This window comes from Glandiceps talaboti, chromosome 14, assembly GCF_964340395.1.
Source record: "Glandiceps talaboti chromosome 14, keGlaTala1.1, whole genome shotgun sequence".
Classification (NCBI taxonomy): Eukaryota; Metazoa; Hemichordata; class Enteropneusta; family Spengelidae; genus Glandiceps; species Glandiceps talaboti.
Genome location: NC_135562.1, coordinates 7,190,013 through 7,204,586, shown reverse-complemented (window position 1 = coordinate 7,204,586; position 14,574 = coordinate 7,190,013).

Below are 14,574 nucleotides of genomic sequence, written 5' to 3'. Positions count from 1 at the left end.
AATAAGTCTTCATCCGTCTATTCTCCGTCTCAATATGTGTGTTTCTCACACATACACACACACACACACACACACACACACAAACTCTCCGTGTATGTGTGTCTGTACATGTGTCTGTCCGACTCTCTCTCCCCTCCGTCTCTGTCTCTTTTCTATCCCTCTCTTTCTGTCTCTGTTTCTGTCTCTGTGTATGTGTCACTCCCTCCCTCTCCCCCCTCTTTCCCTCCTCTCTCTCTCTCTCTCTCTCTCTCTCTCTCTCTCTCTCTCTCTCTCTCTCTCTCTCTCTCTCTCTCTCTCTCTCTCTCTCTCTCTCTCTCTCTCTCTCTCTCTCTCTCTCTCTCTCTCTCTCTCTCTCTCCCCTGAAGAGAAAGCACGTTCAACCTAATACTATATCATATCAATTTAAAACGATTTAAGAAATTATTAAACCTAGGCCAACCTGGATTCGTCGACACATACATGGGAGCATCTGTACAGGTTTTACTGAAAACAACTGCCTGTCTGTCACCAGTCACTGGTACCGTCAACTCCTGATGCTTTGACCAAGTCGGATATAAAACAGGTACTCCGATACCAAGACTTTCTTCCTGTGCATGCTGTCTCCGTAGGGCCACCTGGGCCGCCATAACACGCTGCCTCTCAGCAATAAGAATGCATTTTTGACAGATGCAGTTCTTCCACTTACAGAACCGTTTATGTCCCTTTAGCCACGAAACCACGCCGTGGTTACGACAGCGAGCACACTTCGGACTTCGTTGTGATTGGGAATTACTTCTCTCCATGCCAACATCAAATTTACACACTTTTTCAGATACTTTTGATGAAATCTAACGAATCTCAAAGACAACGTGTAGTATTGGTTAGAATTTGTTGAGATTAGACGGCTAGGTTAAAGGTGTGTAACGGTTGTTTTGCAAGACGTTTGAAAAACCTAGCTATGTTGGTTGATTGTGATGGTTCCACAAAACGTATACGTGATAGGTGACAGAGTTTTCTAACACTAGACTTTGACAGCTTCGTCAATTCTGTGACGTAATTTTGAGTATTGGGACGACATCCCCCTTGACTGTAAGCTACTTACAAACAGATGTACAGACTGTTCTCGAAAATAAAGGGGGAGGGACTTATTTTTAAATAGCCAGTAAATGTAAACTTTGGACAACAATTCATTTTAGCTGTTTGCTATGGAAACTGACTTTGAAAGGCCATATTTGCCCAACAAAACCTAAAACTGTTAGAAAGCCATGAAAAAAAGTGATCCACTTCTCTGATGTGAGAAGGGTTCGTCAGGTCCTGTACCGGTATTAGACATGGAGTGTCCAGAACCCCCCCCCCCCCCCACACACACACACATACATACATACATACATACATACATACATACATACATACATACATACATACATACATACATACATACATACACATACATACATACACATAATAATAATCTTTATTTATACTGGATAGTTCTTTAAGCATTTAAACACTTGTCTCCCAAGAAGTCCAGTGAGGGCCATCCCTCATGGGTTCAGTGTTAATGCAGGAGGAAACCGGAGTACCCGGGGAAAACCTGCGTTGTTCGGTAGAGTCAAACTGAACGACACTCTTCTTACTTACAGCGTGGTAAATTTAAACGAACCCTGAATGGGGTTCGAACCCCGACCGCAGTGGTAAGAGGCAAGTGGTTTAACCACTTGGCCACCGACAACATATACACACGCACGCACGCATGTGTGCGCGCGCACTCTCACACACACACACACACACACACTTATACGTCACCTGTCACCAATCTCGCATTCTGATTGGTTGAGAGCCCTGCAGATACACAGGCGTATTTTTCACCAACAGCCGTATTTTTGCTTGTTGTATCACGTGATCACTGCACATCCCCTTGTAAACAAATCTAGCAGACAACTAGAGATCGAGCTATAACCAGCATTTCCAATGCCAAATTTGTTGTCAATCGAACAAAATATCACCGTTGTATACATTGTAACAAGTCTTTGAACTGTATGTTTTGTGTCAGAGGGAAAATGTCAAAAATTCCATGCAGAACGGCGATAGTCCAGATACGGTCGTCACGCGATCGTGAACATGAATTCCTAAATTTATGAAGGATATCAAAATTACCACCACAGAGTGTGCATTTTTGGCTTAACTAGAACAACAAAGTATATCACGAACATTTATGTAAATTTAATGGAATACAGTACGCAAAACAAAGACGCACTCATTTTTCTGCTGAAGGTTATAAGTTTGAATATATCTATGAGTGATATGCAAATAGTAAACATTACGTCATACTACTGAGCAAACGCGCACTCTAATTGGATGATAAAGTTAAGGCTGACATGTAAACAACCGCATTGCAGTTACCAGAGAGGTGCATGATACTACGCTCAACAGTATAACGCGGAAGTGATTTTATTTTAACATGAAACAGCATTTTTAGACATTCAAAAATGAATTCATAGTCACAGGTGACGTATAAGTATGTTATTTGCCAAATACTGTTCCACATCTTGCTGCTCGAGGTAATTTTTCTGGTATAACGGCTCGCCTCCGGCTCTCCGTTATACCAGAAAAATTACCTCTCGCAGCAAGATATGGAACGGTATTTGGCAAATAACATATACATACATACATACATACATACATACATACATACATACATACATACATACATGGTGTGAACGCTACAGTTTTCATCACGATTTCGTTTTAATATTGAGATTGTGCGACATCATATGGTGCCTATGGCAAATTGAATGCACGGCACTCTCTTACATGTACTCTGTTCATGATCATCACGTGCTGAAAGTGATACCCGTTCGGTTAATTGTATTCTGCGAACTACTACAAGTGTTCTCTACATTTTACCTGACATCACCGAGAATCGATCATCTAAGACCAGATTGAGAGTTGTTCTCATTTTGTACAGAGTGTCGAGAAACGGGGACAAGCTTTGCATTTCAAGTTGAATATATTAACACGACAAACAATTCAGTATTGGTGTTCGTGTATGCACAGACAAGTCTCGTTACTTCTCTGTGGTGTATATATAACCGTACAAACGCCGACACCGCAACGTGAACTTCCAGCATCGTAATCACATACATACAACTTAGTTCGCTCACCGTTGATATAAAGTGTATTCAAACAATTCAAGGAATGTTCACCCCTAGATGCACTTTGCTGACGAATCGATCCTTCGTTTATCACAGTCAAAATACACTCGCTGCAGCAGCTAGTATTGACAGTAGATTTCGTCTTAGCTTGCAAATGCTATTAAACGATATATCAAGATAATTGAAACTGATGACAAGGTTTCATGTCGAAATAGACACAAGAAAGATAACACACAAACATCCCTTACATAGCGTCTGCTCTGTATTTTGTTATATTTGTATTTGTTTTTTGCTATCATTAACAAAATACAGAGCAGACACTGTGTAAGGGACAAATGTAACAAAATACAGAGCAGACACTATGTGAGGGATGTTTGTGTACTATATATATCTTTATTGTGTCTACAGAGCAGACACTGTGTAAGTGATGTTTGTGTGTTATCTTTATTGTGTCTACAGATCTAGAGCAGACACTGTATGGGATGTTTGTGTGTTATCTTTATTGTGTCTACAGAGCAGACACTGTGTAGGGGATGTTTGTGTGTTATCTTTATCTTGTCTACAGAGCAGACACTATGTAAGTGATGTTTGTGTGTTATCTTTGTTGTGTCTACAGAGCAGACACTGTATAAGGGATGTTTGTGTGTTATCTTTATTTTGTCTACAGAGCAGACACTATGTAAGTGATGTTTGTGTGTTATCTTTATTGTGTCTACAGAACAGACACTGTGAGGGATGTTTGTGTGTTATCTTTATTGTGTCTACAGAGCAGACACTGTATGGGATGTTTGTGTGTTATCTTTATTGTGTCTACAGAGCAGACACTGTATAGGGGATGTTTGTGTGTTATCTTTATTTTGTCTACAGAGCAGCCACTATGTAAGTGATGTTTGTGTGTTATCTTTATTGTGTCTACAGAGCAGACACTGTATAAGGGATGTTTGTGTGTTAACTTTATTGTGTCTACAGAGCAGACACTGTGAGGGATGTTTGTGTGTTATCTTTATTGTGTCTATAGAGTAGACACTGTGTAAGGGATGTTTGTGTGTTATCTTTATTGTGTCTACCGAGCAGACACTATGTGAGGGATGTTTGTGTGTTATTTTTATTGTGTCTACAGAGCAGACACTGTGTAAGGGATGTTTGTGTGTTATCTTTATTGTGTCTATAGAGCAGACACTATGTAAGGGATGTTTGTGTGTTATCTTTATTGTATCTATCTCAACATGAAACTTTGTGATCAGTCTCACTGATCTTGATACATCGTTTAATAGCATTTGCCGTCTAAGACGAAATTTCCTGTATATAGTATTATTAGCATCAGTAGAAGCACGCCCTCTGTATATTATAACTGAAAACTGTCATAATTGTACTGGTACAAGTGTGTTTATAGTCATGGCAACATGTCGCATAATAATTGAAATTAATATATACGTGTACATGAATGTGACAAAACATAACGATATGTACTTTCAATATTTCATGATCATTGAGTGAAACGGTTGACGAATATTAACAAAAGTGTGTTACAATTGACACATGGGGAGACAGCGTGTGATCTGTACATCATACATGTACGGTCTAGTTTAATTTTCACTACATATGATCACCATGACGAACAGTTTATTACAGTTTGCATTTTATGCTGGTAGAGTTCGGATTTGATGGCAAAAATCCGTATGGATAGGTGGATTGTTTTCACGATAAACATGTTGATCGCTAGTTAAGTACTGGTTACGGTTGGTTACTTGTACTGTGTCAATACCAACAGGAATAGTACAGTACAGTAGTCGCAAATTTCATAAACTATCACACCTACCTATCTATCAAAAACGGTTCTCCGTTGTTTACCATCATCAGTTTACGCTATGAAAGCACCCATCGGGTAGGTAATAACGACAACACATGTGTATATATGTGATCATTATACACTCGTTGCCATGGAAACCACATCGTTGCATCCCTGAAACCCGAGGCCCTGACAAAGGAGTCGTCGTTTTTTGCTAACAATCAAGATAAAGAGACGTTGTTATTCTGATAATGAATGTAGGATCCACTCTTCACTCTTAGCTTATTTTTCTTTTATTTATTCACTAAAGATGGAGTTGTGAAATGATCTCATGAAAAGGTGTTAAAAAAATACTAATGTACACTTTCTATAACAACTTCGTTAAACAGGCTGCCAATCTTTTAACAATCCCAACCCTGTCAAACCAATACCCAAATACCAGGTAACAATATTTCGTTTTTGATCAACTATTTACGGGGAATCACGTTATTCCGGTTGTTTTTCTAAGTTATATCTCCAAACCTCATATCTTCAAATAATTAAAATTCTGTGGAAAACTTTTTTCTAGTTTCCATAATTTTGAGTTTATTTTTTATTCGAACTTTGAATTTTTTTTTGCACAATTTTAATTTCTTTGATAAACTTGGTAGATTTCTCTCCAGATATCATCTATTATTTACCTATACTGGTCAAATGCTGCAGGAAAGTGTAATGGCAATGTATATCGATCAATGCTAATAATGTTATTTCTTTCTCGCTGAAATATATATATATATGATGAAGTCCTCATATGGCCTAAGAAATAGTTTGGTTCCAGTTACCCGACCCCACCTAGTTTTTAACTTCCAACCCTAAACTTTTTTAACGTATTCGAGAAAAAAAATAAGATGGCGAAAATTGTGACGTCTCTCAAGAAATAGAAATAGAAACATTTATAAACATCAACTTAAAAAGACAATATAATATAAAACTGTTCTTCCGATCTGTGATGGTTGTACATCTGATGAGAAGAAACCAATAACACATACAACATATGGGAAACAATGGAAAACATAACTACCTGAACTAGACACTCACATAGAGAGAGAGAGAGAGAGAGAGAGAGAGAGAGAGAGAGAGAGAGAGAGAGAGAGAGAGAGAGAGAGAGAGAGAGAGAGAGAGAGAGAGAGAGAGAGAGAGAGAGAGAGAGAGAGAGAGAGAGAGAGAGAGAGAGAGAGAGAGAGATATGTATATATATTATATAATAAAATAAAGAATCTACCTTCCCCACCTATTCTAAAATTGAACTTAATCGGAACCACCCATTTATTTTGGTTAGGCCTACATCCTCAGTATGTGTTGTTGTTTTTTTTTTTGTTGTTTTTTTATAAATCTCTCGTTGAAACTGTGAAAATAGCATTGCGATAGAATTGGTAACTACGTATACGCGGCCTTCTGCGTGATCCCATCGGAATAAAGTATATTGCTTTATTTTAGGAATTATATTTTGTTTGATTCCAGTAAATTTGAAATTTTATTACGATATCGCACGCGAAGTATTTTTGCCCTTGACCACCCCCCCCCCCCCAAATGCACGTACCCGGGCCCGTAACTATAGGAGTGGAACTCCCAAAGCGATGTACGATGTAAATGCTGTGGGCCGAGCACACTTTATTCCACATGAATCCATACTACGTGTACTTGTAGAGTAAATATATACGAGGCGATGGTACTCGACTCGGTGTCACGGATAGATTATCGATTTTACTATCGCACGTTTGAAAGACCCTTTCTACTATACCACCATGATTTTATTATGAAACGCATGCACGAAACAGCTTGTGATGTCGAAAACAATGTTTACGACACCGGAGATAGGTATCTTATTACGGGGGCTTCCTGGGACGCTGAATGTCGTTGCCCCGCGCCCAACAATCGCATTAAATTCCCCAGCTCATTCAAACTGCATCGCTCCGTGCAACGAAATATTACCTCGTAAAATATGGTTCAGTCACGTCGTAATTGTGCAATATGGTTTGATGAAATTTCTTTTTTGTTATTACGAATCATCACCTCTCGGGTTTAAAAGTGCTCATCAGTCAATGTGAGAAATTGTAGAATCTCGATTGGCTGATAAAAGGATTTGGATGACAAAACAATGTTATCGTATATATATATAATGTCGCCAGTTTATTTTAATTCTTTTTGTAAATTCCGCCATCACGGCGAGGTTTGGTGTAGTGGGAAATGACGAGTTGTGTACCGGTGTCGGTAATAAAATCACAGTATTTTCAGCTATCAGAATGTATTGTCCACTTCAATTTTTTATTTTCTGTTTTTCAATTCATGTTCTTAATTTTGAATTGTGTCCACTTAATTATTTAATAATTGTATTTAGTTAAGTTACCTGCGTATAACAACAAAGCGGTATTTTATTTTGGATTTTTCATGAACAAAACAATTATACTCTACTTCAAAAAAAAAATTCAAAGAAAAAAAAAGGCAATAACATCGATCAAGTCCATGTTTTTAACCCAATAATTGCAACAACAAAAATTATCTTAAAAAATTTTATTTTGTAAGAACAGGAAGTGTTTTGAAAATAAACTAGGAAAATGCTTTCAAAATAATGAAGTTGTTTAAACAATTAAAAAATGATCTAAAATAAATACCCATTGCCAATTCACCAGATAACAACAATTAAAATAACTGCATGCAGTGAGATATCGGCTGAGGTTTTGGCCGAAAAAATAATTCCATCATATTATCGAAATTTTTGCTGGAACCTCAAAACTACATATTTGCTCAAAATTCAAACATTTTGAGACATCGAATGATGTGCGCCACCAACGACCAGATGTCCCCAACGCATCCTTTCATCGGATGATAATACTAATAGAAATGGAATACTAATTCATCAATGCAGGCTTTTTACCATATAAATACCACTTTTCACTATTGTATTCCAGTTGTACATTTTGCGTACATGATAAATTTATAGTATATTTAGATAGAATCGTATGAGTTGTTAATAGATTTTTAGGGTTCGTCATTTTCATTTACACACAAATAGTACAACCATCTAAACGTACATAAAGTCATGATGTATAAAGGGGTTGCGTGCATAACATTGTGGTGCTTGGTAATTTCAGCTCAATTTGGACCATTGACAAACATTTTTACTGCACGTTTTACTATTTTATGAGCTCACTGCTTTCAAATTATGAGCAACCAGTCACTCCAACACCAAGTAATATGTTTTCTTTAACTATAGAAGGAAACATTTATACTGAGAATTTCATAAAATGCCTCGATATTTTTGTATCATTACTCGCGAAAGTAACATCATTAATCAGTTACATACAACATTAATTCTCAGGCGATAGAAAAGAAAAGAGCTGAATTTTTGTTCATAGGTAAAGTAGTTATAACACTCTATGTACGACTGAACATAGCCCCTCTACGAACAATGTGGCGAATCTGTGTCGATCGCTGCATTGGTCCCGCCAAAACCTAACCAAACCAAACGATAATAATCACACTGCGGCGAACAATTTCCCAAGATAATTGAAACAATTATCCCTCTCCGTATTTTTATTCTAAATTTTTTTACAAAATTACTATTCTCGATCTTGTAGCATTAGATTATCCACCCTTGAAGCATAATGGGGCAAAATTAAAGCGGCAGACAAAAAAAAACAGGACCCTTGTCTTCATAATATACCAACGCCGAGGAAAAAAAACACAAAATGGCGGCCCTGTTATCGGGCCCGTTCAATAAACGTTCCAATTTCTCCCGCTTTCTGCGATCAACTATTATGTGTTCGTTTGAACGATTACAAACACGTGACCCACTCTCTCTGTCAATGAAAATTAGCCAGTCCGTAATTTCTTATACTCTATTTATTCGCTCGTGACGGCGTTACGAAATATAAATCAATGGCACTGTAGCTTATTGCTGGACCGGGCCATCATTCACAATGGCTGACTCCAAACGAAATCTTTTGTCAGCTTTGATCGACTCAACGCAATATCACAACTTTCCCCTTATCTGTACAAAGTTAATCAATTTCGACGCCTTTAACTTTGTATGCAGTCCTGTCTGCAAATTGTAATGACGGAGTTTGATCGTTCAGTGAGGGTTCATTAATTATACCCGAATCAATTTATCTGTTTCTATTTTTTTTAGCCTTGGCCCAACTTTTTTTTTCTTATTTTGATCAAAATCGTTTCGATTCCGACTCCTGATTAGAAAATTTCACGTTAATCGAATTTTACACAGAAAAAAAAAATATAATCAAGTGAAAATCAAGCTATCGTATGAAATGTACCCGTCCGTTTGATTTTAATTAAGGAATTTTTCGTCTTTAGTAGTCAAAGACCTAGTCGTAAAGCAAAGCTTGAGCCTGACGATAAACCCGACTTCGACTTGGTAACCAAAAAAGGCGCCTCAAATATTCTGTCTTTTTATAAACAAGATTTATAGCAGGTATAAGCGAGGCAATACTGAATGAAATGTTCAATCTTTTATTGGATGTTTAGATGAACCTAATAAGTTACATAGCACTAGTACAATACACCTACCAGTAAAAGTTCACCCTATCTTGCAATATTACCCTCGTTACGGGAAAGCAGTGTAGGTGAGTGAAGAGTTCATGAAAATTGCGTGTTCACTTGCTCAGTAACTGTTCCACTTTCCACGGTAAGCTTATGTCTTTCTCTGCCTCTCCCTGGCCGCGTCTATCTGTCTCTAGCTTTATGTCCCTAGTTTATAGTTGGCCTCCCTTTTCAGTCTTCTTCTCGTTGGCGATTGCCTCTTTCACAGTATTTCGCGTGTCTTTCTAATTCTATCTGTATACCTCTGTCTGATGTCTGTCTGTCTGTCTGTCTGTTCCTCCCTCCCTCCCTCTCTATACCACTCTCTCTCTGTCTCTATCTCTCTGTCTCTGTCTCTCACGTTCTGTCTCTGTCTCTGTCTCTGTCTCTCTGTCTCTCTCTGTCTCTCTCTCTCTCTCTCTCTCTCTCTCTCTCTCTCTCTCTCTCTCTCTCTCTCTCTCTCTCTCTCTCTCTCTCTCTCTCTCTCTCTCTCTCTCTCTCCCCACATACACTACCTTGCCCTCAATCCATATTTCAAATGGTGGTGATCGGATATACATGTTTATACTTCTATGTTCCTCAATACGACTCGTCCATATGCCAATATACCAACTGAAATAGGAATTTGTAAGAAGCAGTATTAATTGGATCCTGATGTGAATGTGTTAAAATTTGAAGTGAGGTGCCATTTAAATCTGAATTGTACTCATCACAGAAGAATCTAAAAAAATTATATTTATGCTCTTTTAAATAAAAAGAAAAACAGACGCATTCTTCATAAATTTATAGGCTATGTTATCAAAGCAACTGAGATGATAGCGTCATATCCTCATATGGTCGCTCACGGTACATATGGTAACGTTCGACCACATCATTCATTTGTACAGTGGTGTTATGTATAACTACATTGTATACCATAGTATGCGCTGTAGCGGTAGCAACTGTCCTCGTCGCTTTGTACTTGACAGTGAAAAATATTTCACATTTTTCGTTCTCTAATTTTTTCTCCCTTGTTTGTTTTGGTTAATTTAGAAAAGATGATCATTTTTGTTGTGAAATAGTCGCAATTAAAAAAAAGTAGATTGATTATGATGTTTGTCTATGTTATTTAGCGAATGACACGGGGGGGGGGGGGGTGATCTCATTTCCATTCCACTACTACAAATTCCACTCCCAATATATGATTTTTATGATGTCATCGTTTTTTCGATATTTTTTTATTCACGTCATAAACAATTCTAAGCCCGTTGGGCGTTGCTAAACGAGATTCTAAAACCTGAGGTATCATCGGTTCAAATTTACGCAAATGGAGGGAGTAAGTCTTTGCATTCAATGTTTTTGAGACGTTCCGAATAATATTATATGATCTGAATATATACAGTGTCAGGTTTGTTTGTTTGTTTGTTTGTTTGTTTGTTCGTTTGTTTGTGTTTGTATGACTGTTTCTTTGTTTCTTCCTTTGTTTTGTTTGTTTGTTTGTTCGGCGTACTTGTGTATATGGCATCGTTGTTGTTTTTCATTCATCCAAATATGGAAATATGCAAATGAGGCAACATTTTTGGGTTTTTTAAAATACTGACTCAGAACTTAAACGGAAAGGGTTTGAACCTTTTCAAATTGTTTGAATAAATATACACATACACAGAGTCCGATAACATATGTTGCCAGATTAATTAAACAATGAAAGTTATGGTCTGTAGTCTGTTGGGATCTCAAATAATCAGTTTCTCTCAATACAAACAACATATGTGACAATTTGTGTTATTTTAGAGTGTGTTGAATCGTTCCGGTGCAAAACCCAGTACAACGAATACTCACTACCTGTTCAATTCTGTGTAGGTTTACAATTTTGAACGAATCTGGTCGCCCATAAAATTTAACGCTGATTTGCAATAGCGCCTCCGGCATGAAAAAAATTCAACGAAGCCATAAAAAAAACTGTACCTATAATTTGCGCCATAAACGCTTGTCGGACGAATTTTACTGAGTTTTGCACGAATTCATTTGATTGTATTTTTCCGTCGCGGCAATCACAGTCAGAATCGTCCAATATGACACGGCTCTCCTCGTATTTAGAAACCCGATAAAAGGGGGTAAGCTTATAGGATCGCCGGAATTCACTCTTCAGTCCTTTGAAGTCTGGTAAAAAAAAAAAACCTTCCATTTCGCGCTCAAAACGCCTCCATTTGAAATACCAATCCGTTTTATTGTTTCAATTTGAGTTGTTTGGTTGCTTTCTCTGTCGGCGAAATATTACGCTTAGATTTCGCCGAACTTAACAAAAAAAATGAACACTACCCATGGTGCTTCAGAGATGAATCATGCGAACGAATTAACCGTGATAAAAGGAGAGATTGCGTGGCTGAGTTCTTCTGTCCCGCCGATTTCAAAGACCCGCAAAGAGCCTTGTTGTAAGTGATTTCACGTACTTCCATTTCTATTCCATTCTCGTCCATTGCGAGTCCCACTTCAGTGTTTCGATTGAACCGGCTTAGAATGAACACAGAACCCAATTTAGCGTCGTTTTTCATTTTCTTGCTTCATTTAAGCGGCGTTTGTCTTGTAGTATGGTCCGTATGGCATATTTAATGGTATACCTGACAACGTTGACAGTGGTCCCCCTAACCGTACCGTACAAATGTATCGCGGTGACGTGACCCATCACCATTTATTTCATGCATGGCAAGAGCAGCATTTTTTATAAGCAAAGGACTCTCATTTTTCAAGTATTAAAATTTACATACAATTTGCAAAATTGACACCGTACCAACATGAATGGTAAATCCGACCCGCAATATGCGATGGCGGTTTTCATTTGCACTTACTGAGAGGGAAACGAGTGAGTCTTTGGAATGGTATGCTCTGATTCCCCGGTTATTTGCATTCACAATATTCCTACTTTTGTTAAGGCGTATAACAGTCTCTCAATAACTCTTACAATATCCGAAATTAAGCAAACGTGCTCATAATATTTGTTGGGACGAAAGCAGTCAGAGTTATATTAGATGGAAAATATGTACCGAATTTCCCTTTATTATGACGAACAAAAGAGCCGCATGGAACCCTCCGGTTAGAAAGCCTCACGAACGGTCCCATCATAACGAGTTCGTCTCCTGGAAACACTAATGAAATTGGATATGCAGTGGTTGTGGTCGGTCTCGCTATGAGCAAAGTCTCGCGAGATGATCAGCTTGATTTTTAAAATTGAATTTACATCTCAGGTGAAGACACGGTTGAGTAGTCAATTCCGACGATAGTAAACGATTCACTTCAAATGTATCGAAATTCTAATTCAAAATGGCCGTCAGACTAGACACTGTAATACGTCATCGGGAAATGAGGACAGCCTTACTCTAAATACAGACACACACAGACACACACAGACACACACACACACACACACACACACACACACACACACACACACACACACACACACATCTGAAAAATAGAGATATTGAATTAATCTTCAGACACGAATCTTACATTATTTTAACAGATGATTGGATAGGTGTGACTTCGGTCATCGTTAAAGCCCATATAGTTAAAGTTAAAGTCACTAAAACCACCGTGTCTTTAAGGAAAACATTTCATGGGACGTTATTCGTGATCATTTACTTCTAATAAACAAAATGGAGGGGCGAAGACCAAATGTTTGTTAACCAGAACCGTCACGCGGCGACAAATTAAGAGAGACAATAAATTTTTCGTAAAAAAATCTTTAAATTCGATTTTTTTTAAATAACAATTTTGTATCGATAATAAGTCCTGACTAAAATGATATGTACTGGGAATGTGTTTTTTCTTTCGTATACATTATTTTTTATTTGGCGGGAAAGGGCTTGGTACCACTGGAAGTCAAAACATCTGTCGGGTCATTTTGGAGCAGTACTAGTACATGCACTGTCTACATAGTGAACAAGTTGGTTTGATCACCGGCTTTGAATTCAGAATGTCTACATCCTGATGATTGAGGAGGGGTCGTTGGGACGCGTGACGGCTGGTTGGCTGATTGGTTGGCTAACTGTGACAAATAACCACTGACAAACATTCAAAACCCATCCATCCATCTTGTTTATGCTGACTGTTAGAGTATACCTATAACGTTTTTGTTAAATTACTATTTTTGCGGCAGATATTGAAGATATAGTTAAACTTTGATGCAAACGTGGTGTAACCCCGACACTGACGGATTCACTTGCAAGGGGTGGGCAAGTGGGTCCCCCAGTACAATTTACCGTGACGGGAAAAATAAGTGTTGAATTACGAATTACGAAGATAGAATTTCAATTTGTACATTAATCGTTTCGTTCCAACATTACATACATGTTGAATAATTTGAGAGTGTTCACCTTCGAAGCACCTAATTCCAAAAAAGTAAACACGGGGAAAGATGGAATCGTTGAGGGAAATGGCCGGGAATGCTGAAAGTGGAAGATTGTATGGGTTATGTTGTTTAATGTGTTTAATGGTGAATGTGAAATACATTTCCATGTAAATTTTAGATATTTGCAGAAAATGCGTGTTGATTTGTGACTTGAAATATGCTCAAAATCACCATGGTTTTACATGTGTGTTATTATTTCTTCGTTTCTGATATCAACGACAGTTTAATGGTGTGACCAAAAATTACACCATCGAACTGTTTATTCATCTTGACAAATGGTTCTACTGATCTCACAATTTCTAGTCATTATCAAGCATGTTTCGATTTTGAAAGTCAGAGAAAATTGAAGATCTTGACCCTGTCCGTTTTAATAACAAAGACATTCCGTCATCAACACATACTTTCACGGTAGATGAATTTCCCGAGCAAAGTATCAACCCCAACTCCAGCAGCGAAATTGTCATCACTGGGCTGAGTGTCCTTTAGACGTAACAATTCTTTCCTCAGAATCTAACCATCTTCACTCAATATACATGCATGGAATACAATCTTATCGAGAAAAGTATATTGTCATACCGTGAAAACATACATTCTCAGACGGGAACTACTTTGAAGTATGGAACAATGGTTCATTCATTCATATCTAGTATTGGCTGGACGATACAACACCATATAGTGAAAGAAAACAT